Raw genomic sequence first — 14,194 nt, forward strand, 5'->3', positions numbered from 1 at the left:
CAACGGCTCCAACTGTATCCATGGAGCACCTCCCTTGCTCTGTCAAATGTTCCTAATAGAGATTAAAGGGCCAGGAGCCTCCAAGGCACTATCTCCTCAGTTACAGTAAAATTCCTGGGGAGAACTTCTCTTCTGATCACCTGTTCCTGAGTTTGGGGCGAGGACTGCATTCTTATAATGAACTTTAAGAACTCTCTAAAGATGTAGACCTATCTGGGACTCTTGGGAAGTGATTATACATAGAAATTAAAAAGTATATCAATACAAGGCCCAGGCAGTCTCAAGGCTCCCTCTATTGTTAAGGTCCCCCTTTTGTTTCTTCTTCACCAAGAACTTCTGACAAAGGGTCATGCTCTCCCATAAACATCAAGTCAAAAATCACAGGAATTTGTTCTGATGTAAGTTACCAGTGACTCAGAACTATTATTGTCCTTGGAACAAGAAAACATGTCATTACCACTACTTGCATGGAGGATAGAGTCACCCATCTAATCCTGGATAAGGATCTGGACCTTACTGTACACAGCCTGAAGGAAGCAGCTATGCTCAGGTACCTTACCCGGCTACTGCAGCAGCAGAGCCATGGGGCAGAGGAGAACCAGACTCTACTCTCAGGGAGAGTTGAGGTGAGCACTCATGGGCTGATCTGGTTAGATACACCCCAAAGTGAGAGGAGACTACCTTGTAATTTATTAGAGCTGAAGGACATTTTAAAGCAAGTTAACTTCGGGGCTAATCAAATTATACTTTTTTTTATTTTTATAACAAGAATGAAGCTTTGGAAGAAAGGAAGAACGAAAATAAAGAGAAAAAAAGGAAAAAGAGAAATAAAGAGAAAAGAGAAAGAAATAAAAAAGATAAAGAGGAAAGAAAGAGAAATAAGAGAAGAGAGTAGAAAAGAAAGAAAGAAAGAAAGAAAGAAAGAAAGAAAGAAAGAAAGAAAGGAAAGAAAGAGGAAAACTCTATGTATCCAGGCTAAAACTCATTTAATAGGAAGTGTGGGATGTAAAAAGACTTCCTTGCCAAAAAAGAAACACTGCTGAAATGATACAGAGTGAATAAACCACAGAGCCTCAATTAACAGTAGTGGGACACGGTCAGGCCACACACACTCAGAAGGCGGCTTCTCTGGGCAATGTTAAAGGAAGTTGAGAACTGGAAATTCTCAGAAAATAGAGACAGGGATGGTGGGGGTGGGGTGAGGGAGGGAGTTGAGAAGGGTATTTCAAATAATCTTAACTTTTCTAAACTGGTTGCAATAGTCTTTCTTCTCTAATGCAGGAACTTGAGACAAAGCACATGTCTACACCACAACAAACATCTTGGTGGGGAATAAACTGGGCACAGTTCCCCGGCAGTGGTGTCCATGTCATCTGTAATCTCCCCTTCCGCATTCCGGAGGCCCTCGATCAGCTATCCCCCGTGCTGGTGGACATTTCAGCTCTGCTGCTCAGAAAGTTCTGGCTGCTTTCAAGTGCGGGTGGCCAATTATTCTGGGAGCGTTCCAAGACACAGGACTTGTGACATGGGGCTTTGGGTGCTAAAACCAGGAAAATCCTGGACAAAGGAGTGACTTAGTGATTCTATTTTGAACTCATGTCTTGGAGCAGCCTTTGGCAATCCCCACAATTGTTTGGACAATGTCTCAGGATAGCATATGGTGTTGCTCCCCTCGCTGGCAACACGGACACGTCTGCCCCACAGAGAGATGCAACAGGCAAAGGAGGTGAAAGGATTTTATACCATGAGCTAGAGTGAACACAATGAAGCTTAGAAAGAGAAAGAAGTTCGTTCTTTCTATTGTACCTTTACTTGGGCATAACTTTGTGAGCCTTGGGAGCCAAGGAGAAGTTCTACATTCTTCTCTCCACTCAAAACCCCCTACCCAAAGCAAACAGACTAAAACCTCTGGGCAAGCAAGTGGCTTTGGGGTATTAGGCATTGCCTATGTTTATGAGGGGAAGGGATCAGAGGTCTGTCCCTAAGTACATGTATCGGATACCCTTGAGACCCTGAGAGAGAACCAGAAGTCTGGAGAGGAGAGACAGGCAGAGAAGATAGAGTCATAATTCTGTGAAACCTCATTATTATGGTTGATACAACCTAATCAACAATAAAATTTATAGAGGTCTAAAGAAAACTTGACTTCCTGATGGGCAGGTAGAGATGGACACCATGGTTCTAGAGATAGGGCTGGAGCATCAGGGCTGCTGCTAGGGCTCTGCCTTTGTACACAGCTAACCCAGCCTCAGTCATTGCACCCCATATGATCCCCCAAGTCCCACCAGGAGTCACTCCTGCGTAAACCCTGAGCGCCACTGGGCATGGCCCAAGAAGCTGATTTTTAAAGAAAAGAATAAAACAATTTTGCTGTTTAAAAAGACAATAATAATCTTGTGTATTACTGCATGTCAGGCACTGTGATAAGACTAAATAAGTATGATTTTATTTGAATCTCAGATAAATTTTATAAAACAAATATTGTTGGTATCCACCGTCAGATTCTGTTGACTTACTCAAGGTCACAACGTACTCAAGGCATTACAGTTTCTTTCTTAGTTATTGCATAAGGACCTTAATTCAGGGAGATAATTTAATGCAGTAAATCTAGAACAGAGTCTGGCACAGAGAAATGCATGTTTGTCATTGAGTAGTTATTAATTTATATTACATATATATTGGGCTGGAGCGATAGCACAGAGGATAGGGCATTTGCCTTTCATGTGGCCTACCTAGGTTTGATTCCTTCCTCCCTCTCGGAGAGCCTGGAAAGCTACCAAGAGTATCCTGCCCACACAGTAGAGCCTCACAAGCTCCCTGTGGCATATTTGATATGCCCAAAACAGTAACAACAAGTCTTGCAATGGAGACATTACTGGTGGCCATTCGAGCAAATTGATGAACAATGGGAGGACAGTGCTACAATGCTACATATATGTTGTTTTATTATAATATTTATGTAACCAAAAGCCTTCCAAGAAGCTTGGGTTTAAGATTCTGAACCTCCTTAGTCAGATGCTTCCTTTCACTCTTTGGTAAACCCTGATTGTCATCGCTCAGTTTCACACACCTTGATGGCCAGTGCTCAAGATCAGTGTCTTTCACTGAACTAGAAATTTTATGAATAGTTGTGCATTTCTTTCTGCCTTTCTTTATCTCTAGGAAGTGTCTATAATCTCAGTTTTAAGTGGTGAATTGTGAATGCAGGAATAGAAGTGGCTCACTGTTTTGTAGTTCTATATTTTAAGGTTGCTTTCTGGTCTCATAGATACTTGTTACAATTTCACAAAAGTGCTTGGATAGAAATATTTCATGATTTACTCCCTCTAGTTTTGTTCTATTAGAAAGGACTCTTGGAAGTAACTCTCATGAACTTCTCCACACAGAAGTCCTGATCTTGTCTAGTCAGTTCTCCAGAACTTCCTAACATTTGATATGTAATCTACTTAAATATAAAGAGGCTGCTTTTTTGGCATGCTGATTTATCTGTAAGAATGGAATCTTCAGTTCTTTAGCTTTTGACATAACACCATATGCCTTTTCCAGAATTTCCTAGCATTCAACTGCTGTTCAGTTGCTGTCTTTCCCATGAGCTAAGTGTTAAGCTTGAAATAATAGATTTGTTAACAATTCTGCTTCTTTTATATCTTATAGAAATGGTGTCATTTTGCAATCCTTTTCTTGTGCATGTGGGTATCTAAGATGAAAATTCTATAATGTGATTTTTATTTTCTGGGCAAAGTTGATACTAGAGATATCCCACAGTTACTAGCCAACTTCCATTCTCCCTCTAAAAAACAAGCTGATCTCAGTAGTGATTGTTTATAAAAAAAAAATACTGATTTGGGCTATCAGAAATTCAAAGAGTTTTCTAAAATACTTAGTTCTTGTAAGAATATTAGAACATTTTTGTCAACTTATACTTTTATAGTTATTTTCTTTAGCTTATAAATCATGTGTTTTAGTCACATAGTTGACCAAACTCATTTATCATTTTTAATTTCCTTTTGTTTTGGTCACCTTAAGTTTTGCAATAGACAAGTTTGAACCTACACATTTAAATTAACAAATTATTTTTACTGCAGAAATATTTGGTATGAGTTTTAATAATAATTTTTTTATCAAAAGGAATGTCCCCCTTACTCATGTCATGTTATGCAAATTTGTAGTTCTGCTTGTAAGTTTGCAACTTCAGTGATATTTAAAATTGATTTTATTTAAATAAGTCTTAACTGCTTAGACAAACTGACTAAAACTGAGTCATTTTTAAGTGTTAGTTTGTAGAAGGATTTTCCAGATGGAAATAGGTTTTATTCAAGCACTTTTTTACAAGGATAAAATCTGCAGTATTTCACTGATGTTGCCAATAAGATGCCAGGATAATTAATATTAAGAATTCTGTTTAGATACATGTGCCTCTTGCTCTTGTCGGAACAAAGATTGGAATCTGTGACTTGATTTAGTTGAAAGTGATTAGAACACACTACGGACTGAAGTCAATAGAGTAGAAACTAGGAAAGTCCTGCTTTTGGTCGAGAAAATCAATTTTCTCTGTTGAGCATGATATTGATTTTATGAGTGTTATTGTCAGGTAAATTGTGTAACCTAAAAGATATGGCCAAGTACCAAATCTTAGCACTTGTGAAAGTGACCCTCTCTGAAAATAAAATCCTTGCAGTTATAGTCAAACTTAGAGGACAATTTCACAGGGTTTATTAACCGGTGGTGTCCTTATTAAATAAAAAAAGCAGGACACATGTATTGTAACATAGGTGGAGGTGGGAATGATGCCAATATAAAGCCAAAAAAACAGAAGGATTTGGAGCAGCTATTATAGACTATGAAGAGGGATGATAGAGCCATCTCTAGAGCAAAGAGAGAATAAGGTCTTCCCCAAACTTTGAAGTTACATTTTTCTGACCTTCAGAACTGCAACAAAATAGATTTCATTTCTTTAAGTCATCCTGTTTGTGGCAATTTAGCGTGACAGCCTATGAACACTATTATAGGTGTTTAGTTCAAATTTTAATTTTCTATTATATTTAGGAAACAGATAAAAACTAATCTCAGATGAGGGCAGCTATGAAGTCCCTGATATAACAAATACAAAAATTCCCTGTATTACTATCATCACCTGCAACACACATACACACACACACATACACACACATCACTAACAAAATTTTGCAAACTACACAATCTTTTATACAAAGAGAAAGCAGACATAGAGGACAGAGTACTGATTAGAAGCCCCCATTTGAGATAACTGAGATTCTGTGGGGAAAACAGAAGTCCCTCAAGACTCAAGACATGATGACAAAATATATACCATACACAAGAAACAGTTTTACCATAAAACACAATTTCTATTCTCAAAAATGTCGTGTAGAGTTAAAAAAATTGAATGCAGTTGAATGGTGGCATAGATTTAAATAACATAAAATAGAGACTAATCAGACACTAATCTGGTTAAATGTATTTAACTAATCAGATAAAGTTACTTATTTTTGCAAGTAATTATAAATGTCTTTGTTTTTATAGCAATTAGAACAGGAAGGAAACAAACGTTTTACTTGTCAACTTATTTATACTTTGAATTTGAGAACATTTCTGAGTAAATTCCATGAATTTTGTTCTTTTAAATTGAAACTAATTGGGGCTGGATAGCACAGCCGGGTAGGGCATTTGTCTTGCACGCAGCCGACCCGGGTTCGATTCCCAGTATCCCATATGATCCCCTGAGCACGCCCAGGAGTAACTCCTGAGTGCAGAGCCAGGAGTAACCCCTGTGCATCACCGGGTGTGACCCAAAAAAGCAAAATGATAATAATAATAATAAAAAGAAAATAAATTGAAACTAATTGATTTTGGATAACAAATTACTTACCAAGATACAAACTTGCCATACTTCATTTGGTAGTTCTGTATGCACCTTGAGTTTAAAAACGACAATGATACAAACCATTCAATTTCTTAAAAAAGTATTTTATTTATTTAAAAATAAAATCACTGTGAATTAGAAAGTTATTCATGTTTGATTTCAAGAATATTATTCCAGGACCAATCCTTTTACTGGTATCCACTGCCCTCCACCATTGCCCCTCATTGCCCACCAGTTACCTGTATGACAGGCACTTTAATTGTAATTTTTTGGCACCATGTTTTACATTTCTGTTTCATGTTTGAAACAATTCTTCCTCCTCAAGGATCATTTCCCTCCATTATTGTACTAGTCTGCTATTCCCTGATCTATCCCCAGTACCCCACCAAAGTGGCAAGTTCCTTCTCAACTATTTTTCTTTGTGTTAAGCATATGAGGGAAATCATTCTGTGCCAGTCTCTCCCTCTGACAAACTTCATGCAACATGATACTCTCTAGCAGAAAATTACATGATTTCGTTTTTTCTTAATGATGAGATATATTCCATTGCATATATGTGCCATCATTTCTTTATCCAGTCATCTGTTCTCGAGCATTTAGGTTGTTCTTAGATTTGGGCTATTGAGAATAGTGCAGCAATGAATAGCGGTATGCAGATGTCTTTTCTATATTGTTTCTGTTCTTTTTAGTTATACTCCAAGAAATAGAATTGCTGGGTGGAATGGGAACTCAACTCCTAGCAAAGCTATCCTTTTTCTTAGCAATAACATGAAGGTAACATATGAAATCAAAATTCAATAACATTTGGACCCACAAACTATTGATCAAACTGTCACTGTCACTGTCCTCCCGTTGTTCATCGATTTTCTCAAGTGGGCCCAGTAACATTTCAAACATCTAATACAAATGCAAAGTACACTCTAGAATAATGACTTCTGGCAAACTTGACTTGCAATTACCCAATTTTTAAGATTCCATAGTTCAGAGATAGGTGCAATTAGATTTTATCTGTACGGTCAGTGGCTGCTAGTAAGCAGCAAGAAGTTACTCTGAGAAGGGATAGGCAAATAAGGAAACTCGGTGAGCGATAGCACAGCGGGTAGGGCGTTTGCCTTACAAGCGGCCAACATGGCAGACCCGAGTTCAATTCCTCCGCCCCTCTCAGAGAGCCCGGCAAGCTACCGAGAGTATTCGATATGCCAAACACAGTAACAACAAAGTCTCCAATGGAGATGTTACTGGGCCCGCTTGAGCAAATCGACGATCAACGGGAGGGCCTTTACCTTTACCTTTACCAGTGTGTCATAAAGACCAACTTTGGACAACCTGGCTCTGTTCTGGTACTCAAATTCCTTGTCTCCCTTTCCTCACTCTATATTTTTCTAGTTTATGCATGGATTACTGAGATTTTAATTAACAGTACAGTCTAGATATGGCAGCAAAAAAATGAAATTAATATGATGAGTGAAGTTTAAAGTACAATAGCATAATAGTAATTCTTCAAAATAAACAAATAATATCACTGAGTCTCAGTAAAATATTAGGCACTCTGTTTATAGGTATGTGCAACAATTGAATCTTGATTGGTAATTTAATAATTAGGCAAAATAAATTGTGTCACTAGTTTTTAAAATCTGATCTAGAAATATTTTCATAGCAAGTATTATACTTGATCCAAGTAACAGATATATTTATGATCATAACATTTCTAATTGAAAAAAATTAATAAATATTTAAGTGAATTGGGTACTACTTTCCAGGTTCATTTAAATTATCACCTTTAATTTTTTATTAGGTGCCATGTTTTATACTCTTACATTCAGAGTTGAGTCAGGGTCAACTTCTTTACCACTAATGCCACCCTTTCCCCTAATACTTCCCAACCGGAGGTGAAAGATAAATGGGTAAATTTTGGTAAAAAACAAAGTTCTCTTACATATTAAGGTGAACTATTTTGCAACTAAAGTGTTAATCTGATAGGAATCTGCCCCCGAAAACCCTAAATCTAGAAGAACATATTGATTATGATGAAGTACCATTTTAGACTTTTTAATGCTATTTTTGTGAAGATAAAGATTTAAATTTTTTTAGTTTAGGAATTAATAGAAGTTCATGTTCTTCCCAAGCATTCAATTTCTAGAAGTCTATCATAGAAAATAATAATGGACATAAACACATATGTTTAAGGTAAATGGCAGTATTATTTTTACAGGTAAGAAACAGGGAATGTGTTACATGTTAAACAAAGGAATCTTTTCTGTGTTACATCACTTGAAAGACTAGTTTCCAGGCATTAGAATAATGTTACCATTTTCAGGGCCAGATCGATAATATAGTGAGTAGGATACTGGCTCTGCCACAGCCTAACTGGGTTCAATCCCCTGCACCCTATATTATCCCTGAGCTCCACAGGGACTAATCCCTGAACACTGTGGGGTGTGGCCCCCAAATCGAAATAAATAAAATAATGTTACACTTTTCAAAGTACATTCTGTTATGTTTAAGGCGAATTATCTTGACAAATTAAATCATATAGCAATTGAGTAAAATTGTACTGATTTGTTTTTTGCTTGAATTTTCCGATTTTCCTTTTGTTTCTTAATGCACACACTTCTTTAGAGTGAATATTTACTTCTGTTTCAAAGGATTTGGTGTGAATGGAAGGGAAGAATGGACCATGGGAGTTTTTGTTGTTGTTGCTGTGTTTTGAGGGCTAGTTGTGCTTGTATGTATTTTAGAGAGAGAAAGTCTGTTAATAAAGAAAACTATTCTAAAGACACGAGAAGGAATGAGGCTAATTAAAAATAAGTTCTGGAGTCATAACAAATGAAAAGTGGTGGCATTCGGTTTAAAGTTTAAAAGACTAAATTAGTGAGAGTGCAGAAAATACTGAAATATTTATGTAAAGGAGCAGAATTTTTATGATATGCACTTATTCCAGAATTTGTTTGTGATGCAGGAGAGTTCATGGGTGGGAAAGATGAATGGGAAGTTCTGAGGTGAGAAGAGATATCTGGTATAAAGTGTCCGGACCGACAGTGGGGCTTGGTAAAGACTGGACAGTGCAAAGTGGCAGGCTGCAGTGAACACTGTAAAATGTTGAGAATTGGGTACAGAATTAATAATATTTGCATGACAGCCTCAAAGGACAGCATGCCAAGGATATAATCTTCATGGTGTCTATAGAAAAATGAGCAAAGTCATCTAACACACACTTAGAAAATAAATGGAACCAAGGTAAGATACAATGGCAGAAGAAAAAGAAAAACATGGATGAGGGAAGTACTGTCCCGCAACCCCCAGAAAACCCAATAAAGACAGGTAGACTCCATCTCAGAGAACTTCGTTTATGGCTGGATTCTAGCAAACTGCATTTTTAATAAATTGGTCAAGTGGTCTATGACTTTTTTTTAAGATATCTTAGAAAAGATTTAATGAGAAATAACAAGGACTTGAGTTTCTTCACCTCAATCAACAAGACAACCTGGCAATTCCTTGAAGTTAGTTTAACAGTCTTCCCCAAATCCAAACTGCCCAGACTCAGAACAAGCTCATCAGGCCTTCCAGACCTGTGTAAATTTCAGCCAGCTGGGAAAAGCCCTGATGGATCTCTCTCTCTCTCTCTCTCTCTCTCTCTCTCTCTCTCTCTCTCTCTCTCTCTCTCTCTCTCCTCTCTCTCCCTCCTCCTCTCTCTCTCCCTCGCCACTAGGGATCGGTGAACTCGGGCCACTCGCCTGCCCTGAGCAGCCCATGCAACAGGCGGAAAAGGAGGAAACGAGGGCAAGGCTGGTTGATGATCAGTTGCTATCTATTCAATTCTCCCCACGTGCCTGTTCCAGTCTCTCTGGGCCCCCCATTCTGGTCTCACACTGCCCCTCATTCCCATCTTCTCCTGTCTCTCCTGCTCATCTCTCTGCACTCCCATTAGCTCCCGCTTCTCTCATCTCTCCACACACCCGCTCCTGCATTCTTCCTCTATTAACCTCTTCATGCTCCACTTGGCTTCCCTGCTCTCTCCCCAACTCCCCAACTCCCCAGCATTGGGGGTAGTCACCACACCCCTTAGCAAAAACAACATAAGGAAGCTTTTCCTTTGCTCAACGGCAAACTACCACTTAAGGTGTTTTTCTCCTTTCCTTAGTCCAATAACCTAACATTTTAATTAACATCTTAATTCTTCTCCTTAATATTATTTATTTTGTATGGATACAGAGATACATTAAGCTTGTAGGGTGGTTGTCCTGGGGACATCTTGTCACAGACTCAGACTACAGTGCGGAGGCCAGATTAATCTTTTCTAATTCTAGCAGGGTCCGAATCTAGTTATTGCTTTTTGGATCATGATAGCATTTGTCCATGACCATGCTCTAAACTTATAGTTAAGTGTTATGGCACTTTAGCCAGGCCCATTTTGATGCCAGGTTAACTCACAGCTTGCCCTGGGTCCATTCAGTCACTTGTTGGGACCCTGCTTTTGGGGTGCTAGGAAGTAAGTGCAAGTGAGGCTTAAGTTGCAAGAACAGATGCCCAGGACTGAGTTATCATTGGGAGTCAATTAACTCCTGAGTTACAAAAGCATAGCATTAACTGTCTTTCTGCTTCTATACAAAAAGGACATTGCTCTGAATTACCTATGCAAAGGATTTAAGGAGAGAGAAAAGCAATATTTACAAGTTAACAGAGCACAAAGAAAGAGGTTACAAATAAATACTGAGGAATGGGAGCACTGTGATGAGCACCCAATAAACCTAAGCTCCCTGTGGCAAGGACAAACCAATGTTATCCTGCAGACTCCCTGGAGCCGAGCTGATTCAGCAGCCTATCTGCTACATGATTCTCCTGGATCCTGGGTGGCTTCTCCATCAGGGACAGGGCAGCTTGCCCTTAATTTCCACTAGGAAGGTGCCACCTCTAGTAGTACAGTTTGGGGAGCAAGTGCACCATTTCCTGGCATAGACAAGGAAGTTGCTGAGTTGAATAGATGCTTTAGAATTCCAAGTGCAACACTTCTGCCTCCTTGAGAGCCCCATCATGGCACTCTGCTCTATGCTGGCTCCCTCTGCACAAGCCCTTCCTACACAAAACTGTCTGGGAAATAAAGTTCAAGCCTCTTATAAATTTCTGTTTTTCTAAAACTAAACAATTGAGGCTTTTGTAACAAGTTCAAAATATAGATGACCATATTTTAACTCCTAACACTTGAAAAGCAAAAGAAGTAGCAGAGAAAGAATGAGAAATGTAGAAGAAATTTCCAACAGATTGAGCAACCGAAGATGAGGGCCTGATACAGGAGGCCCAGTGCTGGCCAGGGCCAGAACCTCTCCTGGAGCCCTCATTGGGGGGTCCGTGAGCATGTCAGTAATCAGGACCCCAATAGTCTCTGTCATTAGATTGTTGGAACTTTTCCACATAGTTTGTCAGCAAATATTTTTTGTGTGCTAAGACTTTTTTCCAAGCTCGCATTCCACAGAACAAGGTTTCTGCTGGGATAAATACTAAAGAACAAGGACTACAAAGTTTCCTGCTTAGGACATTTATGGAAATGTGGGCTTATAAACAAAGGTAGGAAGATCTGTTTCTGATGTCACTGTGCTAAAAAATTTAAAAAAAAAAAAGGAAGAAAGAAGTCCTTCAATACCCCTTTTGATTCTTCAGAGACTAGGCAAATAGTTAAGCAAACATTAGATAAACTGATAAGAGAAAAAGTATAAAGGGGTTTACTAAAGACAAGTATACTTCCTGTTTATACATGAGCTTAGTGTTAAAGCAGAAGACTTTGGGAAGAAGAAAGGGACACTAGGAGAGGTTATCATGAAAATGTAAGCAAGGTATGCAGATGAAGTGTCTCCTCCTTAAAGAGATAAGGGAATTAGGTCTTCATTGTACCATAGAGAGGAGCTCTCCCATTGTATTTGTAAATTGCCATTTCAAAGGTAGCTTCTACACATTCTTTCATGCTTTTCCATGAAACCAACATTTTGTCAAAGACAGGTTTGGGGGGAGTGGCAGATTTTTATTCCCTACTGTGAATTTCTCAGAGACATTCCCATGACATTGTTTTGAGAATTATCTAATAAAGGCACAACATTTTCAAACATATCTTGAAGTTAAAACTCTACAGAGAGTAAGGTATAAAATAAAACTATCTTACTTTTTTTTAAAAAATAAAAGGGGGGAAAGAAGAGAAAAAGAAAAGAGAAAAGAATAAAGCATAATCAGGATTCCTCAATTTAGTCAACAAAATGCCAATTTTGTCCTCAGTATTTCCTTTTTCCTCCCCTCCTCATTTCACAGACTTTGCCAGTATATAGGGCTTTGATCTTGGGCATCTTCTTAACTTGTGGAAACTCTTAACAATTAGACTTTTCCAGAAAGTTCCAGAAAGTAAAGATTTACTTTGTTTTGCCGTTTTTGCTATTAGAGTCATATTTACCATATAAAAGCAAGTAGAATAGATTCCTGTGAACATGCATAATCTGGAATTATGAATTGCTAAAGAATTGATGAGGCTCGTGCCAAAATGTGCAGACTTGTGCTTTTGATAGAATTTAGCTTTCCTCTAGCTTGGTGAATTTAAGACTTCTACTTTTAAAAAAGTTACATATGCACTTGGTAAAATAAAGAGGGGGTGCATATGGTTTCCCTCTTACCTCAACTTATAATACTCATTGTCCCTACCCCACCTTACTACTTAAAGTCAGTTATGCAGTATTCTAGTTTAATCCCAATGTGGAGATAGTTTATATATTTATAAGTTTGTGTATATACACATAAACACAATTGGATAATACTTTCCATTTTTAAATACTGTTTATGTATCAATGTATTGCATATACTATTCTACATCTTAATTTTTTTGCTCAATGTTGTTTATACATATAATTACTAACATGGTGTTTTAACTAAAAAAATGGTATGATGTCTCACTGAAGTGCCATTGTTTAATCCATTCTCTTCCAACTTTGGTTCTATAGAATTGCCTATTTTTTTCCACTTACATTCACAAACAGAACTGATATAAATAAATAAAAGATTAATATATTCCCATACAGTAGTGAGGAAACATACCTTCCCGAGGATGTAATCTAAGATAATGGAGGACCATGGATACTGGGCTTAAACAGACCACAGAAGACCACTGACATATTTGCTATATAGGAGCAACAAAATGACTATAGTTTGAGAGTTGCAAACTGTGAACTGGTTTTGAGACAATCTGTTGGTAAGAAGTTAGTCGAACAGACAGAGCTCAGTGAATTCAGAGGTTTCACCTCTGACCTGACCAGACTGGCTGCCCATACTAAGATCACACAGCATGCATTTTCCTAGGAATACTACTGCAGTGGGCATTGTGGCATGTACATAAAAGAGCCAATATTTGATTCCTAAGTATTTTGGGTTTCACAGTCTGGACATTACAGTCCTTATTCTCTATAGCAGGACTCAGAAAGAAGGGAGAGGGAATGAAGTGATGAAGTATGTAACCTGCAATTTATAACTTTTGTTTTGTGGTGCAAAGATCAAATCCACCTTACACGTGTAAGGTAGACCTTCTGCCACTGAACCAGAACTCCTGCCCAGAGTCAGTCTTTAAAGATCGCATGCTTCCCAGTGTGACTTTTCTTTTCTGACAGCCCTGGGCTATGCACGCAGCTGGCCTGGCGGACCCGAGTTCGATTCCTCCACCCCTTTCGGAGAGCCCGGCAAGCTACCGAGATTATCTCACCCGCAAGGCAGAGCCTGGCAAGCTACCCATGACGTATTTGATATGCCAAACACAGTAACAACAAGTCTCACAATGGAGACGTTACTGGGCCCGCTCGAGCAAATCGATGAACAATGGGAGGACCGTGACCATGATTACAGTGTTCAGGAAAGAGTCTTGTGTAATTGTGTGTAAATAGTTTTTTTTATTATTATTTTATTCTCTATTATTGAAAAATAATGCTTCAATTAATATAAAATTGATGTAATTGTCACTGCACCTATAGTTTTACTGTAGAATTAATATTGGTACAGTAGAAGTAGATGGACGAAGCACCAGGTGAATTTAGTTGGTCACTTCAAATCTCATCCAGAGAACACGTAGCCAATCAAAATAGAAAATGGGGTGGACTGGGTGGGGGATGGCAGCAGAAGAATGGAGACCCAGCCCCCTTCTCTCTCTCTTTAGATGCTTTCTTCCAGTACCAACTTCTCCTCTTCCACCCCGCTTCCTACACATCCCAGTGCACTCCGGGATCAGGTAGGCTTCCTGTTCAGAGAGAAGGCTGCACTTAGGCAGGGCTGAAACACAGCCCCAGCTCAGATGCC

This window comes from Sorex fumeus, unplaced genomic scaffold (genome assembly GCF_029834395.1).
Source record: "Sorex fumeus unplaced genomic scaffold, SorFum_2.1 ptg000020l, whole genome shotgun sequence".
NCBI classification, from domain to species: Eukaryota; Metazoa; Chordata; class Mammalia; order Eulipotyphla; family Soricidae; genus Sorex; species Sorex fumeus.